Source organism: Vanellus vanellus (assembly GCF_965231255.1).
Source record: "Vanellus vanellus genome assembly, chromosome: 3".
Classification (NCBI taxonomy): Eukaryota; Metazoa; Chordata; class Aves; order Charadriiformes; family Charadriidae; genus Vanellus; species Vanellus vanellus.
Window position 1 is genome coordinate 19,293,610 of NC_138907.1, and position 23,237 is coordinate 19,316,846.

Sequence of the window (23,237 nt, forward strand, 5' to 3'; positions counted from 1 at the left end):
TAGACGTGGTGCTTAGGGACATGGTTTAGCGGTGGGTTTGGCAGTGTTAGGTTGATGGTTGGACTCTATGACTTTAAAGGTCCCTTCCAACCTAGACAATTCTATGATTCTATGAGAATGCTGGGGATGATGGCGCCTAAAGCTTTAGTAAAGTCAAGGTGAAGTGCATCCATGATTCTCCATTGCTCACACAGCTAGCCATTTGACACAGAAGACCATCAGGCTGGTGACCTATGATTTATCCTTGGCCAATCCATACTGACTATTCCCAATGATTTTCTTGTCCTCTACCTGTCTGGGAATGAAGGCCAAGAGATGTGCTCCATGTTCCTTCTAAGGACTGATATGAAGCAGACCAACTTGTAGTGCTCCAAGTTCTCCATCTTGCCCTTCGCAGAAATGAACATACCGCTAGTCTTTTCAGATTGTCAAGGACCTCCTCCAATTACAATGAAGGGGAGTTGGACTAGATGATCTCTAGAGGTCCCTTCCAACTCTGAAAATTCTGTGATTCTGTGATTTGTCACAGATTTTAGGCAATAACCTCAACTTACTTTTACAGCACCTTTGGGTTTACCCAGTCACAGGGCTGTGAATGCATCCAGCTTCTCTGAGTAGTCCCTAACTTGGTGCTTTCCCAGTGCTGGCTGCCCCATTCCTGAAACTATGCTGTTACGTGCCAAGGCCTGGGAACAGTCTTGGCCTGAAAATGCAGCAAAATAAAGGTAACAAGTACTTTCACATTCCCAGTATCATCTGACACGAGGTTGTGTTGTCATCTCCTTCTAAAAATGCTTTAATGTGTACCAAGAAAGACCAATGGATCATTTAATTTTATTTTTTTTTTTTTTTAACAGGGCCTAGGAGTCTCAGTGACGGCCAGACCTCTTTACAGAGAATACCTTAGAAAGTTGTTGCACCAAGGAGTCCAAAAGAATGAGGGGAAAGACAGCTGGCACTATGAATGGACAGACAGTGATGACACACAAGGAAACAAAGAGGAGCTTCAGTCATGTCAACAGTGACCACTAAAGCACCTGTATCTCAAAATATTTTTTGCTACAATACCAAAGCATAATTCCTGTGCCTCATCTCTTCTCTTCAGTTTGCTATTCTTACTGTGAACACACTGCGATTCACTTCGAAATCACATTTCTCCTCAGGAAGAGCCATTTCTTCCTTACTTATTCTGTAAACTACCTATCACACTTTTGGGCTCTGAATACAATGAACTGACCGGAATAATAAGGACACTGCTTTTTCTAACACAGACAACCAAGCCCTCCACTCTTCTTGCAGGCAAATACCCATGGGGCTTCAATGTGGGTTTCACATGAGTACAAATTGTAGAAGTTCAAGCTCTCGATGAACATTATGGATGAAAGATTGTACAGCTCTTTTGCTCTATAAATAAAAAACACAGCCACAGGGGATCTGCCAACTGAACAGGGCATGCCAATCATCTCACATCTTGTAATCCTACCTTCAGTATGCTTTTTTAAATCAATGCTACTTCTCAAGAGATAGATGTTTACGTCAAAAAATAACAAATTTGGACAACAAAAAGCCTAGTTATAATGGATAAATTTTACATGACATTCAATTAAACAGCACTAATTGTTATACATCATAGAAGTTGTCTTCATGGAACAATCAGAAAAGAATACTTTTACATCTCTGAAACGTCATCACAGCCCTACCAAACATTTCTGTCTCAAAATCAGACTAAGGAAGTCACATACATTATTGTTGGGGGAGAGGTGGATGGAGGTGTATCTGCAAAGTGGTACAAGGCTCTTCGGACCAACTACATTCCTTTTTCAGTCTTACTGAAACCAGCTAAGAGGAAAAAAAATCAAATAGTCAGCCTTGTAATTTGTTCAGGATGCCAACAGAATGATCTTTAGCTCACTGACATTCTAATTTTCTAGAAACAGGCATAGTTATGCTAAGAAGATTATGACTTGTGTATTTATCTTGGTGACAATTATTCCATCCTCTTTTAACTTCCCTACGATATAGCTTAAAAGAGGAATGCCATTCTATTTGTTTTCTGCTGGATGTAGACTGAGAGATCTACTGTCTTATTAAAAGACCATCTCCCTACTCTAGTCTTAGCCTGGAGATATCAGAACAAGGACTGGATGGCAAGGTGAATTGGAAATGGACTGTGCTCATAACATGGATTTTACACAGCCCAGGAGAGCACTCAAGAGTTTAGAAGCTGGCTCTGCCTGGCACAGTGACTCCAGCTGACGGTTTCAGTGAGTCCTCATCACAAAGCCATTACCACTATCAGTACCGAAGTGAGACATTTTGGTGAGGTGGCGCAAATGAAATTTGTGTGGTTCTTGTACTGCAGACACACAGTGGATTTTGACCTCAGTGCTGTCAGATTCTATCTGCACTAAGCCCTGAAAGTCCTAGTGTTTATCCCTATGAAGAAAAAACCCAGTGAATGTTACTTTTGTAATGAACAGGTACATCAGATAGCATGTGCAAGAGGTACAGAAGTGACTTCGGAGCCCAAAGAGATCTGGCCCATGAGTGGGGATAGCTTACCTTAATACAACTACCCTTGCCCTCAGCTTTTCACTCTGACAACAGATGACTTACCTCCTAGTGAAGCACTAGTAGAAACACCTCATTTCACAAACTGACGCATTATGGTAAACTGGTGCAGTGTTTTATGCAGTATGGTATAGATGAAAGTCAAAAGTAAGCAGAGTAAAATTAAGGTACTTCTGGGAAACCATCCATGTTGTCTTTATATTCACGGAGGTCACTCGTGTTCTACAGAGCAACAAGGAAAGATGCTTAGGACTTAGTTTTCATATGGCTGCTTCTAAAAGCCTGTACCGTAAATCACTATATTATTATGAGAGGAAAGATCTTGCCCGTTAATTCACTTTTACACCATTCACGGAATTTGTCTACATTTTGCATTTCACCTCCAGGTCAGTTTTCTTTGCATGACTATGCTGCCTTCCTTTCCTAATTGGAGGCATTAGCACAAGGCTGCCAAAACTTGTGGCAAGGGATAAGTTATTTAAACCCAGACAAGATTTTGCTTTCTTTGACTTCAAACAAAACCTTATGACCACCTGTCAAATGATCCAAGGTTCAGTAAACCCATGGTTTTTTTAAAGCATCACTTCTGGCCTTAAATCAGTCTGACAGCCTTCTTTTAAGGATGGAAAATAAACTCCCCTAGGAATAAGCTAGTGGAGGCAGCAGACATGTAAGCTGTAATACAACAATGAAGAGCAAACAGAGAGTTCTCCTATTTCTTGTGACATCCAGCCGCATAGGATTTACCGCTATTGCTTTTCAATAACCCGAGTCCTACACAGACCAAATGTGCTATGGGCTGTTACGAAGCGGTTGCATAGATTCCATAAAGGTTACTGGAGATACCCAAGCTTCACTGAATAACTCTCCCTCCCTCTTTTCCTTTTAGATAAAGGTAAATATTGCAAGGTCACATGCAGTAGAAATACACTGCTGACGGCACATCACTATGGAGGCACTAACAAGCCATAGGTATTTGTGCATATATGTCATATTTGACAGCATGCACTTTTAGCGTTCCTGAAGGCAGTATTTTTCATCCTAACTGGCAAGGCTTTAATGTTTTTTTATTAAACTGTTTTTTTTTAAAAAAAGAGAATAACACGGTTTTTCTGTTCATTATAAATGTGAAACTGATCCTGAAGAGAACACTGCAGAGACTTTCAGACTGAGGAGGCTTTCAAACCATTTCCATGTTTGAAGATGATCTGTCAATGTACTTAACTTAGTTAAAGCCTCAGTATGGCTGTAGCTCTTGTTCTAGATAAAGTTGATAGGGTTTATTTCCTTTAGGACAAATGTGTAAAAGGAAACAAACAGAACTGCTGAAAGAGAAAAAAGCTGCCTTCTTTTGGCAGCCTTCAACACTGAACCAACTACCATCCACATGAGTTGCATGAAAAGAAAAGGTGCAGTAGTCACTTTCAGCTCTTGGCATTCTTGTAGAGAAATCAACTGAATGGGAACTCTGAACACAGTCAGATGGAGACAAGAACATTGGTGACACACATGACACCAGTACCCTCTCTTCTGGGGTATAATTCAGCGTTCAAGCTCAGACAGATGAGATGGGGAATCTTGGGACTTTTGTGGTTTGAGTTGCCTGAAACCCAAAGCTTCTGCCAGAAGCTAAGTACCCCTATGTGCCAGCCAAAAATGGCAGCCCTGGCTCACAGTGACCATCTCTTGCTATCCTATAGACCACAGCCAAACTGAACACTATGAAACATGGCTGTGACCCTTCATTCATTTTTTTAAAATTTGCATAGAAAATAGTACTAAGGCCAGCACAAGCAATGGACCTCATACCTAGGAAGTGGAAAGTTTAAATAAAATGAGCTGATTCCAATATCTTTTTTTGCAGTGGCCCGTACCTGGGATCCCTTTCTAGCACTCTGTTCCAAAGACAAAGGCCTCCACACACTGTAGATACTCTAAGGATGGTTTCTCAAGTCAAGTTTGAAGCACAATGGTAAATTAAGTTTTCAGTACTGTTTCATGTACTGCACTTGTTTAGTGAATGTGAGAGGCGTTATTTGCAAAAATATCAACATGGTACATTTGACTAATTTTGCAAAGAAACTAATGAAAATCTGCAAGTTCTTTCAGGGTGACCCTGAAACAAATTATAAATTATGTTGTACATGTACTTTTCTTCTTTAAAATACTGTATAAGCTTTACCACTTATGAAGGTTTCAAATACAAACTGCAGAGTGCCTTTGGGTGGAGGAATATCTTCCTTTATTTGGAAACAGCGCACAACTAGAACTTGGTAGCCATTTTATATAACCACACGGCCCACAAAGCTAAGAAAAAATGCTCTCTTGAGAAAATGCTAACCTGTTACAGCTAGATGGAAATCAGATGACACCTTGTATTACAGTAAAAGCATCAACTTTGTAGTAAACAAAGCATACAAGACCCAAAACACACCAAATAGAGTGGTGAGGAATGATATACAAAGCCATAAAAGCCAATCTTCATGGTCCTATACAGTTCAGTCTGCAGTCTTCAAATTAAGAGGGCAATATACAGCAAACTCAATTTGATGATATTTCTGGAAATACTAAAGGCAGTTCAAGGGCTTGACATCAGCCTGCTATTTGCAGGTTGTAATACCTCATGTGGGGGAGATGAGGGCTGATCAAGGATCATCGTTCATAAACACTTGGAACATAAACCATTCTGAAATATAACCGCACTCAAAGGAATCAAAATATTTCATATATTCTGGGGAACTTAAGTACTGGGTAAAGCTAGCACCACCTACATTATAGCATACAGAATAATCTTGGCTTTATAGAAATAACAGTGACTATTTGTTCTTTGGCCTCTAGACTTCCAGTAGGGCTATCAATTTATGATGGAGGGTTTCTGTCATGTGGATACTTACTCAGTCGGAAACTGAGTTGCAGCTGCTATTTAGTTCATGTAGATCATCCTAAAACCTTCACAGAGGGCAAATTTTAGCCTTTATAATTCAGATACTTTTAATGCAGTACCTTTCCTCCCCAGCCAGCTGCTTACAAAAAATCAAATCATATCTGCCTTCTCATTTTGTCACTGATGCACCCTGTCACAGGTGCCGACACTTTCTTCAACTTTGCAGTTATTATTTCAGACAGATTGGCAAGATCCCCCCCTTCCCTGCCTTAGCAAACAGCATATCAGGTGAGACTTAAGAGGATCTCAATTATAAAAGAATCTTCAGTTTTGCGGGAAAAAGTGCTAATGTCCTACTATAGTTTCTTAGGATCAGGGTCCACCTGAAAGTAAAACCATTATATAGTGAGAAAACAAAGACACATTTAGCCCAACATTTACTCTTCTACAGCTGGCAAATTACCCTACTTCTGTCCAGAATAAAATCAATCTTTATCTTCTATAAGCAAAGGAACTATTCCATGCTTTCCCTCTCCCTTTTTAAGCATGTACCAAAGTGCCAAGTCTACTAACTACACCACGCCTCACATGCACACAGCACTTACTGCAAGGAGAGAAAAAAGATGATGATCACACACAGAGAATGCACATGTACTGGTTTTGACTGGGAGAGAGTTAATTTTCTTCATAGTAGCTGGTATGGAGCTATGTTTCAGACTTATAACGAAAACAGTCTTGATAACACAGAGATGTTTTAGTTATTGCTAAGCAGTGCTTGCACAGTGCCAAGGCCTTTTCTGCTTCTCACACCACCCCACCAGTAAGTAGGTGGAGATGCATGAGGTGGGAGGTGACACAGCCGGCACAGCTCGCCCCAACTGACCAAAGGGCTATTCCATATCATACGACATCACGCCCAGCAAAAAAAGCTGGGGAAAGAAGGAGGAAGAGGACGATGTTCAGAGTTATGGTGTTTATCTTCCTAAGTAACTATTACATGTGATGGAGCCCTGCTTTCCTGGAGATGGATGAACACCTGCCCGCCGATGGGAAGCAATGAATGAATTCCTTGTTTTGCTTTCCTTGTGTGTGTGGCATTTGCTCTACTTCTTAAACTGTCTTTATCTCAACCCATGAGTTTTCTCACTTTTACCCTCCCAATTCTCTCCCCCATCCCACGAGGGGTGGGAGGTAGTACAAGTGAGTGGCTGTGTGGTGCTTAGCTGCCCACTGGGTTTAAACCACGACAGCGCATAACTGGACAAAAGGAAGAATTTCCAGCACCAGGATACTATTTGTTGACAGGGTAAAAATACTTAAAACATGTCTGACGTCCCACTATTTGGCGACATTTTAATCTATCTCCTGGATTTGTTTAAAAGGTTGAAATAAACACACTCGTGTACTGTGCAAAGGTAGCTTTTAAATATATATATCTATAAATTTAAAATTGCTATTGCATTGAGAGGATATATAGTTAAAAAAGAAATCTATCCATGTTTTTTCATTAAAGCAAATAATTTTTTCCAGTCAGCTCTCCTTACCTCGCTATGCTTGGAACACTTCCGTTGACAGGCAATTGCTTTGTGCTACTTTGATAACAAGCCAATTACAAAGTATCTGAAAAAAATGGCTGCCTATAAAATTACACTGTAGTTAATGAAGCACAGATACTGTCCCTAAAATGGAAAAGAAAACCAAAAACCAAAACCCAACAATCCAGAAACCTGACTATTAGATGTACTAGTAATCTGGCCATGAAATGATAAAGGTTTGACATCCCATAAATTGCAGGCATCTAGTTTGGCTGTCGGGAAATTGCTTGCATACAAGTCACCTCAAATCCAATAAGACTTCCTGAAAGTTTGATTATAAGTGAGATTATAAGTCTATTATATTAATCACTGCAGAAGAAGCAGACCAAAAAACCCATACCAGACAACACTCTAATTGAGAACAATAAGAAAGATGAATAACATATGGTAGTTCACATAGGTGCCATGGCTTTGTAATTACTAAATTCAATTAAAGGAAAAAAGAAGTTGGAGATTCTGCTACTGCTATGATTTGCATATTACAGTTCAAAAAAGAAAGCCTTTCAAAAACTAGACTGCACTACAATACTGCAACATTAACAGCAAAAAAGTCTGAAAATTTTTGGTTAATAAGTGTCAATATGAATTTGTAGCAAGTATGCATACATTACAGGAGAAATGTACATAAAATCTGTAATAAATATTTTGCATTTCTGTAGCACTTTTAATCTGAGTCTTAAAATGTGATTCATAATATATTAATTCTCAGTCCCTACCTCGTGTAAGCAAATGTCATAGAGAATATATTAATTCTCAGTCCCTACTTCATGTAAGCAAATGTCATAGAGGGGTTTAATTTGCTCACCAGGAAAAGCATCACATTTTGAGAAAAGGCCAGCAAGTCTTTAATGGTGTCAAGTAACACTACAAACTAGGATAAGAAATGAAGAAGCTCTTATCCAACCAAGTAAGATCTAGAGAGAGGAACGTACCCCCAGCATCAAGACCTCAGCTATCATCTGCAACCATCTTCTACCACAACACGGTTGACTGCTGCTTAGGCAAAAAGAACTGTCTTGCAATCTTGTAAGTGTTAGATTACAAATCCTCAAAAAGGAGGAATACCTTTACACTTTGCCAATTTAGCTGTCGAAGGCAGACCACCTCCTTGACTCAGGGCAAGTACATAATACACTATCTTACAAACGGATACATTTTGCCTTGAGGGGAAAGATAGAAATGAAACAAAATGTTACTGATGTTACTGTGATTGGTCATTCAGGGAGCATTAATACGACTGCCAACACACCTCGTAGAGATGTTCTTCAGAAATATGCCCACCTACCCAACTAATGGAGGGGCTAAACAGACATGTAACTATCATGGCATACAGACATGAACACGCAATCTGAGGACTTTCCACAGCTAAATTACAAAGGCAGCAAAGCAATCACGATGGGATGCAAGGTGAGTCCCTACAGAACAAGACAGACCTAAGATCACGTAAACTTAAATTCATTCTAAGCAGAAGTACCAGACACTGAAGGTTTGTCTGTTGGTGGGCTTGTCTCTCAAGCTATTTTTTTTAGTATTTTCTTAAACCTAATTTTAAAAGCCTAAACAAAAGAATGACTTAAAATGAATTAGCATTAAGCATACGGAGATCATTAACAGGCTAAACAACAATATGCTTCCAGGGCACCATGCCGCCTCCAGCCAAACCTCATTATCCTTCTCAACTCCAGTTAGAGAATAAATGGATTGACCTATTTATTTCATGTCTAAATTTTATTAAGAGGATTAACTCATTTATTTAGCATTCAGCAACGGCAGCAGCAAAGGTATTTGTACTCTGTGAAGTGGTCTAGGGGAGGTAAAGGGGGTAACTGAAAGAACTTTGTTGATGCAACTGGACTGGTTGCACAGTGCAAATTCCTGCAATGAATATAATTTCTTATATGTATGCCTCTCTCTGCTCTAGCTACTCACACACAGCACCTTTCTTGCTGGTCTCACACTCTCGGTCTTAAATCACTGACATTCACTTTGCATTTTTCTTATCTCCAGTTTTGGTATCTTTCCACTCCGTGTGCACTGTGGTTTATCTTTAGCTATTAGCTTCTCGACTGCAAGTAGTCTTGCTGATACTTCATCATCTCTACCAGTTTCTAAATCCTGCTTGCCACCATGATCCTCTACTAATTTCCTTCTCTTCCTTCTTTGGGATTCAGCCACAAAATCAAAGAAGAATCAGATACCAGACATACACATCATCATCAGATTAAATCTATCACAGCTGCATGTTCCATTGCCTGTAATGAGTGAAAGTGAAGGAAAAAAAGAGAAAACATCATGAAACACCTGACAACCACCCACATTTATCTCTGTAACCAAGCTATGCTAGAATGGGTACACAGCCCAATAAATGCATAGTAAAGCAGGTAGAAGCCAGGACCAGAACTCAAACCCGGCTTCCAGCACAGCAGACCCAGCACCCTGCCCTGGAGGAAGTACAACTACCACCCAGTTCAAGTCTCAGTTCTGAAGCATACTTTGTGGTCTTTGGTGAGACTTTTCTGTTTGCTTGTTTTTAAAGGCAACTGAGGCAGAAGTCCTAAAGGAGGTGATGAGAAACTGGACAGCAGTAGAGTGAGCAAAGCGAAAGACAATGCAGGGTCTGTGATGCTTCATCAGGCTGCAAATGCCAGCTGATCACTCACGTGCTCCAAGCCCTTCAGAAGACCAATTTCTTTTACAAGTGTGTCTATATACTTTGGATCCCACAATATTTCCTCAGTCTTCCTTCTTCCCCCATCAGAAAGGAGCACTTATCCCCAGCTACATTTCATCCTCGCAACTTGGTGGACAGATTATCATCATGTGCAAATCTACTGGCATGCCAAAACAAGCAGCTCTCTAGTATAGAATCTGCTCAGGAAGGATGTGGTATCACAGCAACAGTTGCAAGGCGTGAGTGGTCAAAAAGCATTTTTTCCCCCAGACTTAATTTGTAAAAATCAGAACTAGACTTTCTTTTAAGAACTTTAAATGACAAGAAAACACTGAAAGGCAATCAGAAATATTTCCTAATAAATAAATGCAATTCTATAATAAAAAAAATAAATACTTGGCCTAATCTAAAGAGCACTGAAATTATGGGAAAATTTTCCACTGAAACATGGTTTGTTTCTTTTAGTCCTCTCATCAGTTTCAGGGAGCTTTGAAATAACCTTTTTTGTGTAAACTTCTTCTATGATAGCAGTGGTTTTTTTACTGAATTTAGTAATTCACTTCCCCAGGAATACAGATCCTAGAAACCACTGTACTACAAATAACATGAATCATGAGATGTACCTATGGTATATCACCAGATCTGATGGGTCTTGGTTGGTTTTAAATACAGCCAGTCTTTGTTGCACATCTAATATACACATTGTTATAAGTGAATAATGTAGGAATATTCTACTAATTTAGCCACAAATTGTCTGCAAACAGATGGAAAGTTTTTACAAACATATTCTGTACTGGAAATTATGAGTGTTTTGTGTGCAATATAGATTGCTCTTCAACTGCTTAGGATGTGTCTTAGAAAATTCAATATTCGTAACTCGCTGTTTGAACTTTTATGTTTGCACTGTAACGCAAATGCACCCTCTGACTGGATAAGCATTAACTCTTAGCAGGCAACGCTCCTTTCCAGGACTGACTGCCTGAATGCAACACTTCCATGAAAGCAAGAAAATATACAAGATGCAGCTCACTTCTAAGAAGAGTCAGACAGGAAGAGAAGAATAAGCCATAATATGAATAAGCTATTTCAAATAGAAATCTTTAGATGAGCAAGCAGCAGGTTTAAGATAGTGTTTGTAAAAGCATTCCATTCTACATTCTCCAGGTAAGAGACTGCTCACTACACGATGGTCATCTTGTTACTGCACAACTCTCCTTTACTAGAGTCAGGATGCAGAATATTCATCTGAACCTGGACAGGAGGCTTTCCTTAAAAAACCTCCTTATCAGCATCCTATCCTACAAGGCACTCCGTGATCTACGACTGATTTAGCCCCGCTAGCCAGCTATGCAGCTACAAGTTTTTGTCACTCTCAGTTGCTTGGGCATGGAGAGTGTGCATTTTTCAGTTGCATCAAAGGAAAATACCAAGTTTTTGAAAACTGCTGTCCTCTATTTTTTTGAAATAGATTGGAATAAATGCAGTGTTCACAGCCAGTCTCCGAGCTCAAAGTACAAAAATCATTGCTTTTCTTAGAATAAGTATATAGGTCAAAATTTAAGAATGTGTCCCCATGTACTACCTTGCTACTATGATATGAATCCACTCTAAGGACTGACTGACAGGGTCGCTCAGAATCTTTAGCTTTACTGCTGAAGCTATCAACAGGGGTGGCAAATTAGTGCCAGGTCCTGTGGATGGCTCTTTGATGGAAAAGACAGAGTTCTTCAACACATTTCCCACTGACTATCAAACGCTCTGCAGACAGTGATGACTTCCAGCATCTGGTGACTGGCTGAGTTTGAACCGGTGACCCAGGTTTGAAAAGGTCCCAAACCCATTACCAATCTCCTGTCCTACCGATACTTTTATTGCTGTGAAGACAGAAAGCTGGTCCTACCAGTTTGCCATTCTTCACCCAAGCACATTCCTGTACTGGCAAGGAAGCAAACAGCGCTTCTCCAAGCATTTTATTTTGTTTCAAGTTCCCCACTTTGGAAGTGATAGAGGTGTTGAATAGAAGCCTTGGCCAATTGCATAAATCAGATTCCGCTTAAGTAGCTAATGTCAACCTTGGGGGGGGGGGGGGGGGGGGGAGAGGTAAGGGGGAGGAAAGATTAAGTGTTCATTTCCAGAGACGAGCACATCTTTTGTGCTTCAAAAGCATTTGAAAGAATATAAATCAAAGCAGAATATGAACCAGCAAAGCTAATTCACTGTCTAGCTGTTTCATTTCAGTTGCATCTTTCTCAATCTCCTCAGCCAGGTAACATGGCCTTTCCTTGAAAGTTACACAACAAATCAAATAAGTCGGCGCTGGGAAGAAAAGAAGAGGGGAGGAGAGGTAAAATTTATTACTGCCTAAAAGGGAAGGTGACTCATAAGAGAGTGGTATTAACAAAGTGACACTATGAGACGAAGAGGGAGCGCTTTGAACTCATTCTAATGATCTAATGACTAATATAATCCATTAAGAAAAGCAAGGGCAAGATCTTTTTCACTGATTAACGTTGTACCTTATCCATGTTTTTAATAAAAAAATTTAATATATACTGCTCCTCAGCTATCTGCATATTTAATTAAAATGCTGAAAGCTTGCAGAAAGTGTTCCTTTCACTCCATCAGATGAAAGAGTGAAGTATCCAACCCTTCACAACGGATCTGGAAGCAGTAGGAGAAAGTGAGAAGGAAGGGAAAAAAGGAAAAACTGTATCATAATAAATACAAGAACACCCACTGGCTTAATGACGTACCTGTTAAGTATGGTGTGTGAAACCCTTAGGCAAATACTACAAGAATTTAACACTAATATTTTAGAAGCAGATGTTTTATTAAAGCTAGAAATGGCATAAAATATCTGAAAAATATTAAAAATCTGCTCTTATGCTCCAATGATGTATAAATTAATTTAATCTACTTTTAGGGACATACATGAACTTCATACAAACATAATCACAATATTTAAAAAAAAAACAAAACTCCATGCTCACCATTTTCTCTACAACTGTATATAAATCTCTAACGCCCTCAAATTGAAATCAAAGAGAGGAACCACCTTCCTAATGTCTATCCAAGCATTATGCAGTCACTTAAAACTGTGACTTTCTGCTATCAGAAAAGACGCATCAGCATGTGTGCAACTAAGGTTCTGCTGAGCACTATATAAATACCTTTCCTGTTCAGACTGACCAACTGCCGTAACACATTTTAAAAGTGGAATACATTATTAAAATGAATTTAACTCAGGCAGTTGAGTTAGTTCTGGTTAAAAATAATAGACAGGGATCGAGATCCCATTTCACTGTTTCTGCAGCTGAACTACTTGATCAAATCTTGAATACATTCAAAATGGAAGCCTCTCGCCAAGACAGTGTTCAGCTGACTGACCCAAACAGTGGTGAGCCAAAAGCTCTGTTCAGATGCACTCCATCCTTCTGAGCACTTTGCTTCTGTGAAACCAACATATTCAGTACTAATTTAGAAGTAGTCTTTAGCAACAGCAATTACAGTTTTGGGGTTTTTTTTAAGGTGCCAAAGGAGGTACTAAGTATGTGAAAAGAATGCTTGCTAATTGTTTGCACCTGCTTAACATTTCAGCAGCGGCTTCTTATTATTCATAGGTATTTTATTAGTAAATTCAAACAACACTTGTTACTTTGTACAGTTTTGTGCAAATCACTGTTCATACAACTCACGCTTTTTTTTTTTCTCTTTTTTTTTTTTTTATATTTTTGAGCACAGTCAGTCCACTCTGGGATAATACTGGCATATTCTGAAAGACATGACTAAAGGAGTTCTCTGCGATGTTAGGTTTTATGTTTAGTAACTCCTAGGAAAACAGGGAATTTCCAAGAGAAATTCAGCATTATGCAGTATTTTTAAAAGGTATGAAGTGGTGATCCAGAGAATCAACACGGGACAGGTTAAATGGCTTCAGAACTGACTGATGAGTCTTACAACATAATAGACAGGAGATGATTACTAAGTAAACATATTTTCACAAGGAGAGGGGAATGGGTCCTGCTATATAATATAAATCAAGAAGAATACAGTAAGCAATAAAGTCTGCAACTGGCATGAAGGTAGGGTAATCATAAATAAAAGGTCAATTTATTGATTAAAAAGAAAGCCAGTACAAGCAACCTATACTTTGTATTAAAGTTCAGTACTAAATGACATGCAGGAAGAATAACATGGCACCAGTGAATGTATGAAGATATTTGTTCTGGCAGTGACACCAAAAAGAATATGGTCATGACATCGGATGGTCAACTGAGCTTGCGGTTGCAGTAGGCACTGCCACCAGCTCTGGTAAGAGGCCCAACCAGTGTTGCTCTGCCACAACAACCAGACTGTGCTTCGACTACAGTCATGCAGAAGTTTCAGGCAGCTGGTACCTGACTACAGCTCTCAGTATCAGCAACCTGCTTTTGTGCCAGGCAGTGAGAAGAAGCAGATCCTGGAAGAAGTCTGACTACAAGCAGCTAAACCCTTTTACACAGAGAGGTCCTGAACTTGGCATCTTTTAAAACTGTTCTTTTATAAGGCAAAAATAAACACATTTAGCCAAGTAATTAATTAGCTTTCAGGACAATTGTTGTATAAAGGATAATCTGAACATGATCCTTCCACCCCCAAAATCCTGTTACTATCTTTTAGTCTATTGAGATCCCCACATAAATTACAAGTGCAGTGTACTGCCATTATCAGAAACTTGAAATTTTCACCCTCTCTCTTGTAACTACTGAAATAATGCAAGACTTTGACAATGTTTAGTGTGCTTTGCACGCTTCCACTCAACACAGCAAGCAAAGCAAATGCTAGCCATCTCTCACCAAGGTGCATTTTTAATAAATAACTTACTAGAATCAATACAGAGATTACTGGATCAATTTCTATACACTATGTACACAGGCAGTCAGATGATCTAATGGTCTCCTTTGGCCTTAAAATCTATTAACAAATTTGTTTGCCACAGATGACCAAACATGTCTCCAAGAACAGTCTTTACGGTCTACCACCCTGGACAAGAAAAGGGCAGGGGAAAGCCACCTCGGTTGGGAAATGTTTTTTACTAGAATGTGTTAATTTTCAACTGATACCATTCAGTAACCTTCAGTAAATGTGGTATCTTAGAGCACTGACCTGCTGAGAAGACGAACGAAGTTTGCAAGGAACGCCCAGACTATCAGTAATGATACTTAGCTTACATGTTTTTTCTTTCCCAACATGAAAAGCTATGGCAAAAACAATTAGAATAATGCTAAGTCTCTCAGTATATCCATAGCAGAGGCTATCCAAAGGAAAAATATTAAAGATGCACTAAAAAATGTGGAGAAGTCCAAAGTCAACGTGATTAATATGGAAACTTGGATTTACAATGCATAATGCGATCACTGGCAGATAAAAAAAAAAAAAAGGCAAATTGCTTGTACTGCATCCAATTCAACAGCAGCTTATTGGCCATGAGAAATAATCTCTTAACAATGTGACTTACCAGCTTTTCCCAGAAAGCTGAAGGCTGCTGTGTTATACTATTACTAACAGTAACCTTATGCAGCAAAAGGTTTAGAGAAGAGAATGTGAACTTCGATTAAGATATGCAAGGTCTAGCCTTTCATCTGAACTTATTCACCCATTTTAATGCTTTGTTACTATATAAACTACCCTGCTGCTGCTGCTGTACATGATGGTATTCATTTAGTTTTATTTTATCTACGATATTTAAGTACTTACAACAGTTTTAAGAACCTCATACATTAAATCAAACGTCAAGACAATCATGTCATTCAAAAGCTTTTCCCAAGCTTAAAACAAGAGCCTGCAAATGCAATCTCTCTGAAGGCTGACTTGAACATACTGCAAGTACCCCTCCTAACAACGAGTAAGACTCCCACTACAACTCCCAGGCTATACAAACCTCCTAGCATACCAAGACAGGAAATTGGTAATCATCACAGGCAAGCAACTGCTAAACCTACATTCTGGGGAAGGAAAAAAACACCCCACCAAACACAAAACCCACAAAAAGCAATCTCCCCTAAAAGGAATTTTGAAGAATGTCCTACGCATTAAGAAAATCCTAACAATCACCTCAAAGTTTTTTTAAACCACAGCGTTGGCTTGATTTCTTTATATGATCACATCCGCAGCAGCATGATATAGGGGAAAAGTCCAGGATCTCAATCAATGCTATATCTTATTTAAAATGCTATGCACTACCACCAACCCTGTGAAGTGTGCCTGGAGACTGACTGGTAACAGCTTGGGAGTAAATCTCACATCTAAAAGTATGAAGCAGTACTGCCCAGATTTATAAGAATGCAAAGACAGTGCAGGTGTGCCACTACCAGGTTGAAAAGAAATCATTAGAAAAGATGGAGAAAATTAAGGAACGATACAGTTATATTCAGGAAACAAATTAACATTACATGAGCTCTCTGATACTTAAACCAATGTCCATGAAAAGATTTTCGCAGTTTTTCCAAGTTTAGTCCTGCAATTTCCCAACCATGCCAATACATACATTCTTATTTTGAGGCAAGTGAGCTGAAATATGGAATTGCAAATGTTGATGCTGTGATTTGCTAGGCAGGACTATGATTAGAAGTGGGATTGTATCTGAATATTCTGAATTATTAATAAAAACATGTCCAATCATTCCCTTTAATTCTGTACAGTAAAGTATACAGAATCATAGAATGGTTAGAGTTGGAAGGGACCTCTGAGTTCATCTAGTTCCAATGAGTCTTATAAGAAAAGGCCAATTCTCTAATGTAATTTCTCTCAGAAACCTGTCAAGCTATCTAAACTGTCAAAGACCATTATAAATTTTTATTAAGCTGCAAATACAGTTCAACTCAAGAACAGGTAATTGCCATTATAAGCATAAAAAAACCAACAATGATGAATGCATTACAGACAGAAGAGAACTGGGTGCAGAGACAAAGCAGGAGACTGCTTGGGAGTGCCCAGGGCAGTCCAAAGAAGGACTGACCCACACAAGCAATTCCAGCCAACTAAAATGTGCCATCTTTTGGAAACCAGAATGCTTCCTAAGCTTATTTGACAGAAGTTTCACTGGGAAGGACTCTATCAGGGATGGGATTACTAGTCAAAAACAGAAGGGAAGAAATGTTTTTCTCCCTTCTGCTTTTGGTATAGTTTAATCACACACATTTCTTCAGTAAAGAAAGATTACAAGTCAATCCAAACCGTGTGAAAGGTAGCACAGAATGGTATTTCTGCCAGTGATTGCTATGAAACCCAACGCTGTGGGTTTCTGCAAGGAAATTATGAAATGATTTTGTGGAATTAAAAAAAAAAAAAATCTAGTCTGCAGGATGTAGATTGTGCTACCTAAACACATTTCACCTCCATCAAAAATAAATCAACGTGACTGACTGTACTCTTCTTGCACCTCCAAAGGATTTATTAAATTTCTGTCATTTTATATTGATTTCATATAAAGTTATTTAGAGGCCTTCTCTTTCTGTAGCATATGAGATGATACATTGTACACAGAAGTTATACGGGGTTTTTGTTTTAAAGAAATATCAAGGACATGAAAGCTATGAATAGTTACAAGCAGAGATTTTAAATACTCCTGTTCTAAGTATAGACTCCAAGTACTTTCAGTCATTAACGCCAATTATTTTTTGCACTGATTCCCTGAAAAGACAAGTGATTCCATAAAAGTCAGTTTTACTTCAGATTTTAGAATCTAAGGATCTCTGCACCCTAACTCCATACCATGCCTAAGACTCCATACACTGCCTAAGACTTTTTAGACGTATAAAGGACTCTTGTCCAAAGTTGCGTGCCTAAAATGCGCACACCTTTGTATACGTCCTTAAGCATCCCAGGTGTCCTGGTTCCGGCAGTTTCCAGTTGAGCGAGTGGCTGCGGGGTACTTTGATGCTGGCTGAGGCCAAACCACGACACCAGGGAAGGTTCCGCAGGAAGAAGTTGTCCTAACAGTTCATTTGCAGTCACTACCCTCATTTTACGCCACTGAGGGGAGAGGGCTTGCCCCCTTTTCCATTTGCGATGCCCTAACCTTTGCAAATCCACAGCTCTTACACTAAAGGCCATTTCCTCTGCAATAAGTCTCACTGTCACAACATCTGCTTGGCCCCCTGACAATGCTGCTCCATGCTGTAGCAGCAGATACAAAGGTCCACAATTTGTGATTCCAACCTCTCTCCTCTGCTTCTTCAGGCTTCCTCCTTTCCTTGAACAGCTCTTGAGAAATACAGTTCAGTTGCACGTTAGAGTGAGCAAATCTGTAGCCACCTTCTTTGCTTTGTACCGTTTATGAAACTTATTATTTAGGTACAAATTCATATGCATTTATTTATGTTTTTAAATAGAATTTCAAGAAAAGAGATAATATGCTTTCCAGTCAGTTAGCTACCATACCAATGGTACAATCTCTTTGCAAATAAACTTTGCTCTTGCAGAATTTGGCTTTGTATCAACTTACACTGTAAATTGCAAACTAATGAATTTGTATTGGCAGAGGAAAATGTTCCTGCTTTTACAGACTACAGCATTTACTAGTAAATAAGATTACTAGGAACAATTCCCAATTTCCCCAGCAACTTAGTTACTTGCCTCTTACAAGGCTCATATGTTGAATCATTCCTCTCTGTGGTCCCAGAGTAATGAGTCTACTCCTAACTGCCAGATAAAATTATAGCAACTGAATGCCAAGTTTGCCGAGTTCTGATATTCTGAAAAGTTAGTGTATACCTAGTGCTGGGACACAACTTGGTTGTATCTTGATGTCACCAGAGCTCTAGGCTTCTGCTTTAGGAGCATCCTCAACATTTTTGCATGCCCTTTCAATTACTAAACTCAAAGCAAGATGTGTAGACCAAAATCATTACTTACCTTGTCAGTCCTCCTCCCATCCCCCCGTTTTGTAGAAGCATGGAGCAATCCTTAAGTTGTGAAGCCAGAAGTACTGCACAAGTGGGAGTCTACCTAAGGCTATCAAGCTTCCCTTGTAATATAGCTCCTTGTCCTTCTCATCAGTGCCCTCCAAGTGCATTTTATTTAGAATAATAGAAGACACTTGTTTAACTTTCTAGGAGCTCCAGCTCCACCCCTTGCATTTGCCTCTGATTTTTATCAATTACACCTGAGTTTTGTGTAGTAGTTAGAAATACACTGTCAATTATAAAATGACGTACCAGTTACATAACCAGTGTAATCAGCTAAAACCACATTGTTGAAAATGGCAATTAATGCTCTTCATCTGTATTCTTTGAAAGCTGATTAATAAACAACGATCTAAGAGTAATATGTTATTTTACCTGAGAAGTTAATTAAGCCACATTGCTTCAAAGCAAGCTTCTGAAGTACCACAGATCTGAAGTACTCATACACGTTAAACTATTACTATAATGCATTTTAGCAGATTTAGTAAGCCTTAGTCAAAAGGGAAGCACAAATCACTTTGCAAACTATGGAAGAAGTCCACCATTGAAATGCTTTGTCCAGATAAAGAAACATTTGTATAAAACATTCTATTCATTGCCTGGCAAAGCTTAAAGAAAAAGCACAAATAAGTAGCACACATCTGCTACGGACAGATTTTTTACAGCCTGTTAAGTACAGTGCTCAGGTATCTCCATTCTGTGCAGATAAAGGAGAGTCAGATTCTGAAAGCTTTTTTAAAATAATTCAATAAACTTAGACTTTTTTTTTTAAATCATGAACACAATTTCCTGTATGTTAAGTAGATCTCTGCTAACATTGGGAGGAAGAAAAGTCTAGCCATGGAAATGTATCAGTTTGAAAACTGTTAAAGAAAAACCTTTTATAGAACACACTATTAGCGTCTGGTACTCACTGCAATAAAGTATTGAAGCCAAGAGCATTAAAAAAAAAAAAAAGTAAAGAAAAAAAAAACAAGAAAGAAGTAGCTTTTTAGAGAAAGAAAAATATCCACAGCTCTAGGGAGATCTGAATGCTTGGTTATACCAGTGGAGGCCATCCCAGTTGGACATGGCTGGAAGCTGGGATTAGGTGCTTATTCCATACCTACACATTACAGCGCTTCTTGCACCAGTCCCCCAAAGAGTATGATACAATACTAGTGTCTGCAACAGTATCTTAGACGTGATGAAATGCTAGTTTCATGGCATGACACCTCTCATCTGCAGTCTCAAAGCAGATGTTATCTTTGTCATTCCCAAATTTCATTCAAAGAAATGTTATCTTTGTCATTCCCAAATTAGGGCCTCCCCATGGGTTAAGTTCACTGGAGGTCATAATTAACTCTCAGCCTCTTCAAAAGTATCACCTGTAGCAGATTCTGGTTTCATTCCTAACAAATTACAGGGTCAGGCAGGTCATTTCATGAAGCTTCTCTAACAGTACAGTCCACAGATACCTAAACATATATGCTTACAACAGTCAAAAGATAATAACAAGTCAAAGGGCCTATAGATTTTTTGTGCTTTGATGAAAATCTGTAGGATAATGAGGGAAATTTCCTATACCTTAAGAAATGCTAATTTATCCCCCACATTTTCACACACCTCTAGAGAAAAGCCTGCATTCCTCCCAAATTGAGCTAATATACTTCACATTTGCATGTTTCTGTCCCAAGTTAACGATAAGGAAGGAAAATGAAATTGAACAAGAACATACTTTCACATTTGAGGACTCACAGCTAGATTTGATAGTGGAAATTTCATGATAAGTAATCCTCTTTTTAAAAGTCTAGCCTAGTTTTGACGTCATGTATGGTTTGGGTGGTTGACATGCACAAACATCAAAGATGTTAAGGGAAGTTACTTCTATTTGCTTTTGGTTAAAGGAAAGCTGAGCTTACCAGTATATCTGCTGTAACAGTCTAAGTTCTCCACAGCTTTTGCTATTTCCACTGATTTTATTAAGGCAATGAACGACATAGTAAGAGTTACCTTAGAGAGATCAGATGCAAGCTTCTATGCCTTTAAGGCCATTAAAATCCATCAAAGTAGAAGCTGCTACACACGAGAACTCAAAATACTTGTTCTAAGAACAAGTAGTACTCAAAAAACAGAGGAAGGCATGTTCGTCTTTTACAGAAGATGGTACCATGTTCAACCATGAGGAATATTTTCAGAATCTAAGCACAAAATTTAAAAAACATATAAAACTAATGAGATTTAATTTAGTTGATAATCTCAATACCATAATAACCTGGTATCCACAGACCTCATGCAATTACTACATTACACTTTCTATGTTTGTCAACCCATTTTCAGGCACTAATTTACCAAATGATGATTGCTGGTTTTATGAACTACATTAGCTGGAACATAGACCCCTTGATTTAACTTGTTCTTGTCTTCAAAAGATCTTTGCCAGAAGTTTCAGTTTTAGACTGAAATTAATCTTTTCCTTAATTTTTTTTTCTATTAAGGAAAATGGTTTGTTCCATGTAAAAAATTAATTTTTAGCTGCCCAAAGGATGTTTATACAAGTTCATGTATATTTTTAAGTTGTCTTGCTACAACTTTTAGCAAGAATAAAAAAAATCCAGGTTTAGTTCGTTTGAAACAGTTACCATAACGTTATTATGTTCACAATGCTGAAGATAACTTGTAATTGTAACATTTGCTCATTCAGGATAATTACTTCTGTTAATATTTTGAATTTTGTAAGGGAGAAAAATACAGTCTCTAGAGTATTTCAATTTTTCTCAGCTAACATCTTCACAAGGATTAAATTTTCTAATTGGATAGCCCTCAATAAAAGCCAGTAAATTCCAAAGAGAATAGCTCAAGCAGACATTCAGAAAAATGAGTTCAAGTAAAATACTGTAATGTAGCACAGCTTTTTCTGTCTGCCTGACTCCTAGCTCATGCCAGGTTGACATGGATGACCCGTGTGGCTTTCTCTCCAGTTCACTGCATGTTCATACAACACTTAACACAGTGAGAAGTGAATGTTTAATTCCCACTTTGGCACTGCAGGACAAATGAACAATAAGAATTTTATCTTTAGTCATCACCGGACAGTGACACTTAAATTTTTAGGGCTGAAAGTACAGAACACATACTGCCCCAAAGGACAAAGACACTCAGCTGTGAACCCTCTTCAAGAGGGCTGGCTGGGTTTTTATTGGGATGAAGCTATCACAGAAAAACCAAGTTGTTGAGGTGCTTTACCCAGTTAAAATGCAAATCACAGAACAGCCTAGGTTGGAAGGGACCTCACAAGATCACAGAATCACAGAATTTTCAGAGTTGGAAGGGACCTCTAGAGATCATCTAGTCCAACTCCCCTGCCAAAGCAGGATTGCCCAGAGCACATTACTCAGGACTGCATCCAGGCGGGTCTTGAAAATCTCCAGGGAAGGGGACTCCACAACCTCCCTGGGCAGCCTGTGCCAGTGCTCTGTCACCCTCACCGTAAAGAAGTTTTTCTGTGTATTTGAACAGAACTTCCTGTGTTCTAACTTGTGTCCATGATGATCTGGTCCAACCTGAGACTAGATAAGATTATCTAGCATCCTGTCCAATCACATATTGAAAACCTCCAGCGATGGGGAAGTTCTTCCAGTGAATAATTGTTCTTCCTGTAAAAAAGTTTATTTCTTATGTCGAGATGAAACCTCTCCCAGTACAACTTGTACCGGTTGCCCCTCGTGTTCTCCATGTGACTCCTTGTGAAGAGAACCTCTGTCCTCTTTCCTCTTTGTAGCTGTCCTTTACCGGAATACTGTGACCACACACCAACCCCCAAGCCTTCTCTTCTCCAGGGAGAAAAGACCTAACTCCTTCAGTCTTTCATCATAGGGTAGGTTCTCCAGCCCTTTGATCATCAAAATTATGTTCTGTGTAAAGAAATCAGGTCCACATTTTTAAAAATGCATACCCATGTGCAATTTCAGGGGAGGTCAGAGACAATTCTTGTCCCTGAGAAGAGCACCATTAAAACCCTATTACAGCACTGAAAACTCAGTTCTGTTCTTTCTTTGACTTTGTTCACTACTCAGCAAAATGCCTTCTTGTTAATTATCGACTTCATCATCGAGGGACAGTTTAATCACAAGACTGTCTGCAGTTCAGGCTATCATAGCAGTACTAGCAGGGAATTTTGCACTGCACATAATTGGCCAGGTAATTAGAATACAACGTCCTTAACTGCTCAGTTACTAAACATAAATGGTGCAGCGTGCAGTGCTTCACTGGTGGAGGATTTGGGGGACCCAAAGCAGCTGCCAGGTGCCCACTTTTACCTCTTTACAGTGTAGCTAAGCAAACAGCACTGCTGGCTTACTGCCACCCTGTTCTGTAGGGTGGCAGCACCCCTTTCATTCTGTGATGTTAAAAGAAATTCAGCAAACTGATTGTATTTCAGGACATCCAAATCCACATGAAAATAAAATCATAAAACCAGTATTTTTGAAAAGCAGAGAAAACCCAGCATCCTGACCGCAATGGTAAGTCAGAGCCGATATACTTGTATGAAACAGTATCACTGCCAAAATTGACAGCACTACCAACTGCGT

At 39.0% G+C, this 23,237-nt stretch overlaps 1 protein-coding gene across 1 annotated transcript in view; it reads right to left on the reverse strand.

Annotated features, from left to right (window-relative positions):
• ALK (ALK receptor tyrosine kinase) overlaps positions 1-23,237 on the reverse strand; it is a gene marked incomplete at both ends in the record, with an annotated part of 320,185 nt that overhangs the window by 182,723 nt on the left and 114,225 nt on the right. The window lies entirely within an intron of this gene.